Source organism: Mus musculus, chromosome 3 (genome assembly GCF_000001635.26).
Source record: "Mus musculus strain C57BL/6J chromosome 3, GRCm38.p6 C57BL/6J".
NCBI lineage: Eukaryota > Metazoa > Chordata > Mammalia > Rodentia > Muridae > Mus > Mus musculus.
In genome coordinates this window covers 34658155-34671783 of record NC_000069.6, presented here as the reverse complement: position 1 = coordinate 34671783, position 13629 = coordinate 34658155, and the positions used below count along the sequence as shown (strand labels likewise).

Below are 13629 nucleotides of genomic sequence, written 5' to 3'. Positions count from 1 at the left end.
AGAATCACCTTGCTAAACTGGACTCTCCTCTCTTCTCAGTTCTGTGAGCTCTCTGAACAACATTGTCATAAAATCAATAGGAAAACCTCAGCTGTCACAGATCCTAAGCAACTCCTAGCCACAGAAATAACACGAACTGGCATTTCCCAAGTTGGGAAATGTGCTGTTTGCAGATGTATCCAACCGGCTTTAAATTTCCTGATCGCTGGGAGTGCAGAGGCCTGCCCCCACTGAGCAACCGAGATGCCGGTGCCGGAATCCGCTTTCCTCCTGGTTAGAGACCAGGTGTTCCCTTTCTTCTTTCAGAAACAACCACAGGAGCCAGCACAGCATATTGAGATGTGGGACTCAGAGCTATTTCTAAGCTCTTCTAAGTTGGCTTTCGTAGAATTTATAACAGGATTTCAAATTAGGTATTTCTTTTTCTTTCCTGAACCAATGGGGGAAAAAAATTCGGATTTGGATTTAAAAGTAGAATTTAGAAACTAAGCACCGAACAGTTCCAAAGCCAGCCTGCAGGGCCACTGCCAGGGTACTGCAGCATTTAAATCCTGCAACTCCGAAAACAAGGGCACAGTTTGAATCGCCTTTGTCCCAACTTCCCCACTGCTGGAGACGTGTGCAGCCTTGCTGCAGTTTGCCTCGTGAAGGAAGGAAGGCTAGCATGCCACTCAGAGGAGAAGAGGAACCCATGACTGGACCAAGTGTGTTATCAGTGACATGGTGTTTTCTACTCGGCTCAGTGACTTGTTTCATAGGAAATCATTTAAAAACGTGTTGCCAGATGCACCTACTCTAGAATACATTCTACAGAAAACGTGTTAACTCTCCCCAAAACTCTGCTAAGAGGGCATGTTTTCTGACTGCTAAGTGGCACACCACAAATTCTTTACACACTGTAGGTAAAAATACCCTTGAGAATTCTGTCAGCCTGTGCAGCAAATAACACAGTGGCCCTGTCCCTGCATCAAACCATCCATGTGAGTAAACAAACATATGCAGAAGAAAGCTAGAGGTAGCTGGACAACGGTGGCACACACCTTTAATCTCTGCCCTCCAATAGCACAGGCAGGTGGATGCGTTTGAGACTAGTCTGATCTACAGAGGGAGTTTCAGGACAGCCAGAGCTACACAGAGAAACCAAGTCTGGAAAAGCAAAACCAACCAACCAAACAAACAAACAAATAAAAAAGAAAGCCAAGGGGAGATCGGACAGCAACAGGCCAAGTGACACAGCTTATCATTTTATAGCATGAATGTGTGACACTTGTCATTGCTACACCTCGGCTGTCGGAGTCTGTGTTTCCTACGTCGACCATCATTAGCATCTGTGGTTGGACAATGAAACACCCCACTTCTAATTTGCTCAGCCTTCTGGAGTCAAGGTTGGTATGCTGCACCCACTTAGCTCTGAAAGAAAATAGAACAACCAGGGATTCTGCAAAAGGCCAGGCTTTCCAATCAGCCTCATTTTACAAGCGCTCGGAAGCCACCTGACACATTCCAATTAGTCTTTTGAGACAGGCTCAGGCCCAGGCTAGCTTTGAACTTGTGCCTCCCATGTACTGAGATTGCAGACATGCACCATATACACCCAGTTTATGCTGGGCTGGAAACGGAAAGGGATGCTTTGCGCATGTCCGAGCGGCACTCTGTCAGACTCTGTCTTTGGCAACTTTGCTGGAGGACTGAGGAAACAGCAGAGTTCATCCATGATCATGATCCACAGGCTTTTCGAAAACAGCAATGGGGACGGAAGGGACAAAGCCCGCGCAGGTACCAAGTCACTATTTCAAAAACAAGTGTCACCAGTGAAAGTGGGACAGCGGAAGTCAGGACCAGGAACATCATGCCAGATGTGGTCGGCCAACTCTGATGTTTATGGAGACAGCTAACTGGACATTTGATCAGTTTGTTAGCCTTTCTTGCCATTATAGGAAATGACTAAATAGCATCCCAGTCAGAGGTAAGGGGCTGCTGGGTGGGATGGGATGCTGCCAAGACTGTCCTATCCTTTCCTCTTAAGTTCAATACAGTGTCTTCCTTGTAGCCAAGGCTGGCCTCAAACATTCAATGTTTATCATCTGTCTCTCACCTCCTAAATTCCAAACCAATGGTATAAAGCATTACACTTAATGAAGAGACCCTCCTAGACCCTCATAAGGGTCTGGCTACCTGCACGTGCCTTCTACGGCAGTCCCCTAAGCTTTGGCTTAGTTAAGTTTTACAGACATATCTGAGTCTACATTGATCTGTCTAAATGGCCCACAGTATATGCCAATTTTGGTATACTGTCTCTTCTAGAATCCCTTATCTAAGCAAGGCCCTACAAAAGGCTAACTTCCAACCCTGAAATATACTCATAGTACAAAAATTATTGCATTAGCAATAACCTACATGAAGTTCCAAGCTTATAAATCTGAAATCCTGTGGTTCTATTCATTAGATGGGCACCCAGGTATGACATTCCCCTGTAGACTCAAGTTCTAAGCCAATGGCATAGAATCTGGTCCTGGGAGCCCAGATCCTTGGGGACTCAAGAAGACGGAAAAGTTTCAATGTCCACTTGCCAGTGTTGCTACATTCTTTTCCTCCCCCCACTCCCCTGTCCTGGCCCCTCAGATTTCTCTGTATATCCCTGGCTGTTTTGAACTTACTTTGTTGATCAAGCTGGCCTCGAACTCGCAGACATCCACCTGTTTCTGCCTCCCAGGTGCTGGGATTAAAGGAATGCACTAGCATGTCGGGCCTGAGTTACTACATTTCTTAAAGACTCCAGAATTTCCACCTCTTTTTGCTTTCTCTCTGTCTCTGTGTCTATCTCTGTGCCTGCGTCTCTCTCTCTCTCTCTCTCTCTCTCTCTCTCTCTCTCTCTCTCTCTCTCTCTCTCTCTCCCTCTCCTCTTGTTGGTAACCAAGAAAATACATCTTTTTAAGATGTATATGGAATTCTTCCATATCCATGTTAGTAAGAACAGACATATTGAGCTATCTCTCCTGGGAAGTAGGAGCACTTGTTGGTCTCGGGGGTTAGGGGTGGAGTTTGGGAAATTCGACCTCTGCCTGCCCTTGCAAGTGGTGGGGTTGTAGATTGGCAGCAGCTCGGAGGAGGCAGGGCCAGGGATAGCAGGGGTCAGTGAGGTTGAGAAGTATTCAAATGTAAATTTACACCTGAAAAGACAGAATGGAGTCACCCACTTGGGGGGTGATTTGAGTTTCTTGTGAAAACACGCCCTGAGTGCTTCCTCGGGAAAGATGAAAGTTGCAGTGGAGGGGAACAGTCTAGGAGTGATGGAGCCGGAAGAAAGGACGGAGCAGGGCAGCTTTGATGAGCAAAAGAAACGGGTTCAGCCACCGGTTGTAAATCTATTTCCAACTTTCCCTTTTCCAGTGCAGTTTTGAGATTCAATAGCATGGTGGTATTTCTGCCTTACTAAATATTTGGAGGTTGTCTATGAAATCAAGAATATGCAAATGAAGAATCGGGCTACTTTTCCTCCCCGACGTTTGAACGGGTTTCCTCGATGTGTAATAGTTTTGTTCTTTAACGGTTGCTACCTACCCTGCTTAGTGGAATCCCCAAAGCAAGAGAGAGAGAGAGAGAGAGAGAGAGAGAGAGGGAGGGAGGGGAGAGAAACTTCCACATTCCAACACTGCCTTAAACCTCAAATGACAGTAAAAGGTTCATTCAGGCCCCAGGACCACACTGAGGCATTAATTAGGCTGATGAAATCCATGGAAATGTATGGATTCAGCATAATCAAGTTTCCACCGCAGACTACCGTTTAGGAATACGTGAGCAGCTGGGAGAATAGACAGTACTGTTAGAGTTAAGTCATGCATGTAATTGAGTATATTTAACATAACCATTTTAATGACCAGTGATTAAAAGTGCATCTTACTTAAATGGTATATCCTCTGCAATTTCTTCATATCAACTCGATAATGTTCTCAGAAGGAAAAGGGGGATACAAATTTCTAAACAAGATTTTTTTTTTTTTTGAGTTTGGAAGAAAAAGGCCAGAAAATGAACTGAGAGGGGAATAAAGAGACTCGTGCAAAAACAGCCTTATCAGTGTGCTATAGAGTAGTCACTTTTGTGCATCTTTTGCTTAGTTTAAATAAGGCAGTAGGGATATGTAAGCAAATAATATATAAATATTTTTTCTTAAAGATGGAAATGTGATGGCGTCCATCTGTGTGTGCATGTGTGTTTGCTGGCCCTTCAGCTAATTTCCTCAAATGCTAAAATTCTGATTTTGAAGAGCTTCCCTAGGTATCCGGGAAGTTCACACTTCTGATTCTTCCAACCTGTAGGGTTGGCTGACGGGAATGGAACCTGCCTCTAGGAAGAAGGGAGAACTCACAAACAGAGGCACCCAGACATGACTGCCTGTAAGCAAACAGTCTGGAAATCTGGAAAGTGTGTGTGTGTGTGTGTGTGTGTGTGTGTGTGTGTGTGTGTGTGAACTTTTCAAACCAAGGAGGGGCCTGAACCTTCAGCCCACATGAGCTTAGATGCAGAGTCTACTCTGTTCCATTCACAGAGACCAGGCCAGATAAGTGGGGGCTTCCTGGGACCATGCACAAGCCAGCCCAGTTACTTTTGTTATATGTCCTCAGCTTTTGTGCTCAAAAAGCAAAAACCTACCAATGACTATGCCCAGGAAAGACAGAGGAGGATCCAGGCATGCAGCTAGGAGTGTGTAAGTCACATGAAGAGCACACAGACACCCATACAGGCGCCATTAAAAGTGGGAGATTGACCGGGCTATCCAGCTCCCAAAAGCCATCTTTTCACCTCTCTTTCACTTGCCCCCATTCCCACAGAGAAAGACAATCTATTCTCCTGTTGAAAAGGAAGGCCACAGAGGGCCACATTGCTCAGAATGCCTGGAAGTCTTGCTGACACTTTTACTAGCCCAAGAGGAGGGCATTGAGAGAAGTGTTCAAGCACAAAAAAGACGTTGGCGCATCTGGATAAAATAAAAAATAGTTTTAGAGGGAAATCATTTGGAGTCTCTTCTACCAGGTAACAAGTCTTCTTTGGTTTGGGGGATGTGCCCTCTCTGAGGCGTAGTCTTGCCCTCAATGTGCAGTCTATAGTACATATAGCACAGGAGTAGTGCCAGGGCAGTCTGAGCACAAGAATCTGAGCCTTGAAAGCATCTTTTCCTTCTGGCTATGGTGGCACTTAAATGATAATGTGGGCAGTCAAGCTGGGAGATTTATATCTTTTGGAAAGTAGGGCAAGCCAGATGGTAATAGCGTCATTAACACACAAACTTGGGGGGGGGGCAGGCGAGTGAAGCTTGAAATCAGAGAGGAGCTCAGGAGAACAAAGGGGGCTGCTGTGAAGAGCCCCCCCCATCCCCCTGCTGGCCAGAGCTAGGGGGCTGCTGTGAAGAGCCCCTCCATCCCCCCTGCTGGCCAGAGCTAGGAGCCCCTAGGTACTGGGGGTCTGATCTTGTCCAGAATTGGATAATAAACAGTGGCGTTGCCCATCTTTCAGTGTGATTTAGTACAGAAAAAAACTTTTCCAGTAGGCAAACTTAACAGTCATTCACAGGTAGCCCTTCGTGCTCTGAAGTGGCAGGAGTGGGCCTTCAATTCAGATGTGTGCCCCTCACACTGGTGTGATAAGCCCTGCAACTGTTGACACTCTAAGAAATGGAAGTTCTGCTTAGTGTAAGTTTCAGACAAAAGTTTGCCTCCCTCCCCTTATGTAAACACGGTAGGCAAACAAGACAGGTTTGGAAGCAGCTCCTTTTAAAAAAAAATTTGGTGTTGGGTTTTGGTGCCTAGGTGTTGGAAGGGGTTGTGGCAAACTACGGGTTTTACTTTGGAAAACGTTGACGTTCGAATCCAACTCTTACTGAATAGATACAGTTTAGAAAGAGCAGCGAAGATACTAGGACAGTATTAAAGTGGTAATAATAATAGTGTTTGTTCTAACTACCTCAACAGAGCAGGAAGTGCAGTTGTAACTGACAAGACAGAAAATTAGTAACTGTGTCATTTCATTAACACAACACAATACAATATGTACATACACATATACACAATGCATTATTAAAAGGAAAAGCAATGTTCTTGACACAGACAATATGCCATACACAGCTTCTGGAAGACAGCAAGCAAAGGTGACAGGGATCAAGCGTTTGACTGACTTGAGTGATACCTGTTAGCAGCTAAAAGTTGACGAGGTACAAGCTAAACCGAACTAGTTCCCCCCCTTTCTCCTTCAAAGCAAAACCGAAAACAGCACACACACACACACACACACACCCTCTAGCACTCTCAAACTGGAGCTCTTTAAAGACCCCGAGGACTTACGCTCAAGGCATTATTCAGAAAACACTGAGCCCGGTCGTTCGTCACAGGCAATTGTTAAAGGCTTTCAAAGAGCCGATCAAACGCGGCCAGAGTAATCTACATTGGAGTCCGGATGGTGGAGTTACGGCGTACACCTGCGGGATGTTTGCTGTCGCTGCCCCTCGCAGAGCTACAAATCTTGATTAAAGCTCCCTGCCTAACTGCCTAAGTTGCTCCCCAGTTTGGAAAGTTTCTTGGGACAGTTTATTTTGACCAGAGAGCTGTTTAGACACTGCAGCCAGAGAGGAGTTGAAGCCACCAAGGTGGGGAGGGACAGGGGCGGTGAGCAACTGGGAAGGTCTGTTTCTTGCATGGACTTTTTTGAACAGAGCCTTCATCCAAGCAGAGACAACCGAGATAGAAGTCCTGATTCGTGGCTTGCCTTTGAGTTCCTGTGTCTCCAAAACTCCTTTCACTGTCTTTGCCACAACTTTTTGTTGGATGGCAATACCAGTTCGTAGCTTTCCTTAATCTATTCCCACAGGTGTCCACCCTAGAGCCTGTTTCCAGCTTCGACCAGCACTCCTTTTCTAGTACAAAACTTTATCTCCCCCCGCCCCTGCCCCAGTCCGACTCTAGTTTGAAACTTTCGCTTTTGATTCATTTGTTTGAGATTATTTCCCCTCCTTTTCTGCGTTGGCTAGGTTTCCACTGTTTTTACCCTGAGGGACAAAAAAATGTGAAGTTGTGAGAAAAGACGATGCGAGGGTCGGACAGTTGGAGGCGGGAGGGACGTCAACGTCTGTCTGCAGTCAGCTAGTAAGTCCGCAAGCCCTCTGCAATCCCTGTGTGACCCATTTGGGGAGTGGGGTGGAGACTAACCGGCTGCCCGCAATGCCAAGATCAACACTCGGAGCGAATGTTATCAATAGACCAATTTTCTGCTCTTACCCGGGGCTTTTTTGTTTCATTCCTAAGTGGAGAGTGTCTGAGCTGCGCAAGACGCAACTGCACGGAGGCGCCCGGAAAGAGAGGGCGCTAGAAGCGGGAGACGCAAATATGGAAATTAACTCATTAGGAAGGGGTGTGGTTAGCGCGAAGCCCCCTCCTCCATCCCTTCCTTTCTCCCTCGCTGCCACCGTCCTGGCTTGCTAAATATGAGATTACAAACAAACAAATAAAGCAGAAGCTGACTACGCTGACTACGCAGCCCCAGATCAAGCACGCTCCAGATAATTCTCTGCACTCAGCGCCGAGGCCAGTTCTGCCACACAGCACCCGCCCCTGCCGCCACCGGGGGCTGCGGCGTTCCCTGCGCCATCTCCCGCCGCCCGGGACTGCAGCGGGGCCGCCGTCACCTTTCGAAGGCGCAGCACGTGGTCCCAACACTCGGCGGGGTGCACGTTTTAAACCCTAAGACGCCAGCTTCAGCCACTGTGGCGCCCTTCCGAGGGCCTCTGCTGACCTCGAGGTTCTTCTGCAAAGGCCCTGGGTGCTGGTGTGCTCTGAGGGAGAAAACAATCGAGCTTAGAAAAGAATGTTCCCGAGTCTCTGACCTGGGCTCCCCCCGCCCTCTGCGGTGCCGTACTCCCAGCGCGAGATTGCAGTGTACCAGGGCTCGGGTGAGACAAAAATTGGCACCAAGGCGGAAGCCTGCTTAGCGTCAGAGCCCGAGGTTGAGATATTAACAAAAGACGAGGTGCCTAGGAGTGAAGTCTGTGGGGTTGGACCGCCTGGGGTGCAAAATTCAGTGTCTAAATAAAATCGTGCGTGCGGGGGGGTGGGGTGACAATTAAAATGAAACAAAATGCGAAACTCGTCCTCAGTTGAGTCGGTCTTCCTACTCTCTAAGTCTTTATACAACCCTGTATCTAAGTCCTCAAAGCGAGGCGTAGTATAAGGCTTTAGGCAAAAATGATACTTCTAATGGCTGTCCTTCCGGCGACCGACCTCCCCGCCCCGGCTCCCATCCTAGTGCTCCCGTAGCTGCGGGCCCCTTGGAGGAGGCTGCGCAGTCCCAAGCTTCCCGCTGCCCGCAGGCCACCGCGTCTCAATGCGGGTATTGTCCGCCGCGGGTGGGGAGGCCAGACGACCAACACACAAGAATAGCAATGTGCCCGACTCCTGTTAAGAGAAAGTTTCCAAATGTCCTCCTTGTGCTGAAATACTACTTTTTAAAAAGTGCGAGTGCGTGTTTCGGTGGGCAAAGATTCGTTTTTGAAAGTCCACTCTCAATTCCTCAACGTTTTCCACTTCTTTTAAGTTCTCAGAAAAGGAGAGAGTGGGCAGAGAAGTGACTCGATTTGGGGGGTGGGGGATTGTAAATATGGTTGACGGTCAGTGGGACGGTTTTGAAATACCGGCAGTTGTCACCCAGGTCTGGTTCGGGGACGCGGGGACAGATGCTCGGTTGGCGCACAGAGTGGGAGGAGGGCCCCGGGGCGCGTGTGCTCAGAAGCGTTTCGCACCTCCTGTTTATCTTAGAAAGGCGCGGAGGGGTGGGTGGGAGCGAATTGTTCCTTTTCCCCGACAGGCAGTATTAGTTGACTAAAATGGAGAGGCGGGCACACACAAAAACAAAACCTCCACAGGCTGCGAGTCTCTCTCCTCTGACCCGAATTCCAAAGGCTGGGACTTGCCACTCAGAAGACCCTAGCGTCCGCGGTCTTGTGACCACAGCAGAAGCAGCGGTGGATGCCTTTAGAACTGGGCCTTTGGGGACAAGGGTGATGAGGCTATCTTTCTAGCAGCGGGGACACCTTCCTTCCATGAGTGGTCTTTCTTGTGAGAGGGTCTCTGGGTACTCTCAGCTTTTCCCAGGCATTTGAGAAATAATGGCTCAAGTCCCTTGCCAAACTGTCTGAGACAAGTATATTCCAAGACCCTGCAATACTAATTCCGTTTTTTTTTTTTTTTTTTTTTAAAATCACACCAGAACAAAATAAGACCAAACCAACCAACCAACCAAAACAAAGCAAAACAAAACGCAGACCCCTGCTCTCCCTGTCCCACAGCCAAATTCACCGTAAGGGCGCCCAAAGGGTTGTGGCTATTTGCAAGTCGTGTTAATTTGGTGAGCTGACTGGATGCCTTAATGATAAATCCCCAATGTAAAGAGCCTGATACAAGCTCTAATTGCTACTGGGAACTTCAGGTGGTTGCTAGGCTCCGTGGACCACAGCCACCCCAGAAAGCCTCCAACAGTGTGTTTGGATGGTGGGTAGAGGGGTGGGGTGGAGTTTCTACAGCTAGCGGTGCCCACATCTGCTGGGACTTCCATATCGAAGCTGTTCATTTACCGGAGCCAACTTATGAAACCTCCACAATTAGATCTTCATTGTCCTTCCCCCATAATACTGTCTAGAAAGAAAAGGTCTTCTCGGTCGGGGCCAATCCAACGAAGCGTTTGACGTTATTAAATAATAAAGCGATTGTGATTTACATTGTTGTTGAGAAAAAAGGCCAATTATCCACTGTTATGTTGCCATAAAGATCATATTAACTCGAATTAGTAATCAAACAATATGCGAGCGCTTTAAAGTACAGCAGAACTGGGTGACAGCTACTGCGACGTCTTCACTTTCACCAGCAAACCCACCCGCATCGTCAGCCGGAGCAAAAGAGGCCGACACCACAGGCCCGAAAGGAGGGAAGAGAGCTGCGAAGTGGTGATTAACCGTGTCCAGTGTTAATTATTCTCAATTAATCCCAAACAGTGCAAACCTTTCCTAGTTCTCTGCAAGTTCCCATGTTGGGGATGCTTTGAGGATTGCGCCTCTTTGGGAAGGAAGAGGCGCCTTGAGTACCTGCGGGCTGAGCAAAGGGGCTGGGATGCAGGTGCACTCGAGAATGCTGCGCGTGGCGCGCGCGCGGGAGGCTCACTGCCTTCCCTACAGCTCCAGCTGCAACCCGAGGCAGACTCCAGACGTGGGCAAGGCCCACAGCATCCTTCCACCTCCCCCCCCCCCCCACCTCCGTGAATCCTGCGTCTTCTCTACTCAAATCCCTCTCGCGCGCGCCCTCTGTTATTAGGTTTATAACTCTTTGCCCACTTAAATCTGTGCAGCCAACCAAGGAAATCTAAATAGGTTTGAGTTGCCCCTTGGGTACCGAATGGAGGCTTTAATAAGAAAGATTAATTGTGGGTGTGTACCGGCCGGAAGATACGTTAGCGCCTAAGCTGCAGGCTCTGTAGATGGGGGAATCGGAACACTTCTTCTAGGCCTAGACTTTAAGTAGGCGCCATAGGCATACCCGCCGTAAGGCCCCAAGCAAGTGAGCTTTGTCTCACTCTCAGACATCTTTTCCTGTGATTCGGGATTTTATAGAATTTGGTCTTTCCTATCAATGCCTTTCAGAACCACCCAGCGCACTCCGGCTTCTCCTCTTACCCAGAGGAGAGCAAGGGTGTCCTTCTTAGTCCCACAGAAGTGTTTAAGGGAATCATAAACAGGGTTTATTGAGGAGGGGTGTTGGAAAGTTGATGCTTTTCTTGGCTTGTTTTAACTGTGTGTAAACACTGAGTAATTTTCCTCAGCACAAACGGGAACCGTCTATTAGTTGGACCACCTTGGTGTCACCCTCTTATCACAGGCTAGGGTGGTGCTGAGGGAAGTATCTTGCCTTTCCCTAAATCTTCAGACCCAAAACTAAAACCTGGCCAAAGCGTGGGGGGAGGGCAGGGTGTTTAAAGAAGGGCCTGACTGCCAAGTTCCCAGTAGCCTCTCACACTTAAATAATTCCATTTAAAACTTGCTGCACCCGGGCCTGAGCTCACACCAGTGTGAGAGGAAAACTCTTCTAACGTCTGCTGGTTGCCAGCAAGGGCAGCTAAAGGGTGGTCGCATTTCTGTCCAGAGTTTTAAAACAGTTGCCGCCTTTCCTGACCCCCTTCTCTTCCTCCCCACCCCTCTCCCCAGTAAAACCAATTCAAAAGGGGACAGGACTGTGCTCAGCAAGATTAAGGTGCCTTCATTTGTAGGATTAGCCCTCTCATGCCGCATAATAAAATACTAGAGGTCCTTTTACATTTAAACAAATACACGAAATTCATGCCTTCTCTCCTTTCCTGTTTGATCTCACAGGACTTGCAAGACCCAGGCTTGGATCCTAAGTAGTCTCAGAAAAACTTTTAACTTAGAGTTCTCAGATCCTAGCACATCTGGGCCTCTCGAGCATTGATATTGGGTGAGAGCAGAGAGATCCGCTTACTTTTAATATCTACAGCAATAGATTTGAGTTGGGAACTCACGATTAAAAGTCTATTTGTTCCTCCCAGGGCTCATGGATTTCAATGCTGGCCATAGGAACCACAAAATGTTCATTAAAGGAACCTATGCAAGCCTACTGTATGGCCACTTTGTCGGTTCAGAACTGTGGATGGGGGAAAGTATGTGAGTGTGAGCCGATGTCACGCTGGCCACCAGTGTGTGGTCTATTGTGGGAAATGCTGCTTTTTGACTGAACAGAGGGCCCCCTCCCCCTTCCCCAGCTCTACTGCACCTGCAGTGGATGAGGGAGTCCCTGCCATTCAGCCCGTCGCAGATTGTTCAAACAGAAGACATCTCTGACAGCACTCAATTCATTACATTTCTTCCTGCTTTTCAAACCAACACACACACACAAAATGAGTATTGCCAGCCAGTGACAGCCAAAAAAAAAAAAAAAAATCTTAAAATACTTTATATGCAGCTAATTTAGAAGCTCACACAACTAACCATGAAATATTTTGTGTCCTTAACTTGGAAAGCTTCCTGGGGCTGGGTGGGGGGTGGGAGGATTACCTGCTTTTTTTTTGTTGTTTTGTTTTTTTTTTGTTGTTTTGTTTTTGTTTTTTTGTTTTCTATCGAAACCTACCTCCATAGTTTATATGGAAATAGTAAGTTTGTAGAATGACATTGCTTACAGGGTAAGGAGAACTTTCTATAGGGATCAAAGTGGAAACATGCAAGAGAGAATAGGCCCTGATTAATCTTAGCAGAAGGGCCCACTTGATACATACTCATAATTTATGCTGGGGAGCCAGCTTGCTAAGAGAGGTAGGGTACCCAAATTCCAGGAGCAAGCTGCTGAGGAGGAAAGAGGAAGTCCTGGGGCCTGAGGTAGGTGTGAGCTAAACATTTAAATCCATTTCCTGACAGCCAAGCCTTACCTCCATATGCTCAGCTTTATTTTGCCATCTTGAATTCTGAAATGATTTGCACTGATTTCACAAAGCTACCGAGAGGGTGTTTGGAAAGCTGGCGACAGAGTGTTAGCCTAGTTTACCAGAAGTTGAAGTAAACACACTCCCAGGAGATTTTAAGGCACCTTCCCTGGAGTAGAGGAGTGGAGGGAAACAAGCAGAAAGGGGACCTTGAGAGACAAGCTTGCTTCGCCACGACTGGACTGTAACCTTACGCAATAGCCCAGATTGGAACGGTGGCTGATTTCTGTCTAGTCATTATTTTGTGAGATTCTGGGGCCATATCAGAATATAAAGTTCGGTTTCAGACCATTCGCCATAGAAGGGAATCCAAAAAATGGAACGGATTTAAGGGTTGAAAAGAAATCCTGGTCAATGCACTTCTAGGAACACCAAAGGATGTCTGTCCACCAGTGAGTGGCTCTGTCCCTCTTAGACACACTCCAGCTACCAAATGGTTTTCACCTTTAACTCACTCGTGGAATGTCTATAGTCAGTGTCTGACTCAAATATGTTATTGCTCTTATTTTGAGATGGGTCTAATGGGGCTCTGGCTAAAAGCTGTGTAAACCCCCAAGAGTGGAAGGTATGGAGAACGTGGAAATGGTATGCCAGTGGTAAGCCAGAAGCAACTGTCAAAACCTCCGTGACATCAGAGCCAGAAGACTTTAGAAGTCCGAAGCTGTTGCTGGGACTCAGGAAGGCTGAAAACAGAGAAGCCACGGTCTAGAAAGGCCTCTGGCCTAATTTGATAAGAGCCTGAAGACAAAACAAAATACAGCTGACCAACTCATTCTGATCCTAGCATAAACTCTAGCTAGCAGGTCACTCAACTCTGAAAGCACACATCAAGGAAAAGAGTCCTGCTGTAGAGGTATGCAGGCCATGTGTGAGCTTATCTGGGATTACTTATAAGAGATCAGCCATTTGAATGTTGGGGTGGTCAGGGTCCTCCAAAACTGGGCCTGCTAGTATGATGGAAATCAACTTTACTGTTTTGGCCAGGAACTCTCTGGTGTTTCCTTTCCTGTATAGGCCTCGCAGAGTAGCTGCAGACCCTGACATCCCAAGTTGGGGGTAGGGGCATCTCCCCATTCTGGTCTGGCCACCAGTGGTAAAGAGTGCTAGGGG

At 47.5% G+C, this 13629-nt stretch overlaps 1 long non-coding RNA gene across 1 annotated transcript in view, besides 1 other annotated feature; it reads right to left on the bottom strand.

Moving 5' to 3' along the window:
- Sox2ot (SOX2 overlapping transcript (non-protein coding)) overlaps window positions 1–13629 on the bottom strand; it is a 117613-nt gene that overhangs the window by 6210 nt on the left and 97774 nt on the right. The window lies entirely within an intron of this gene.
- Window positions 2492–3656: an enhancer, noted in NCBI's record as "SRR18". NCBI's record gives its function as "enhancer in embryonic stem cells" and the evidence as "EXISTENCE:reporter gene assay evidence [ECO:0000049][PMID:25512558]".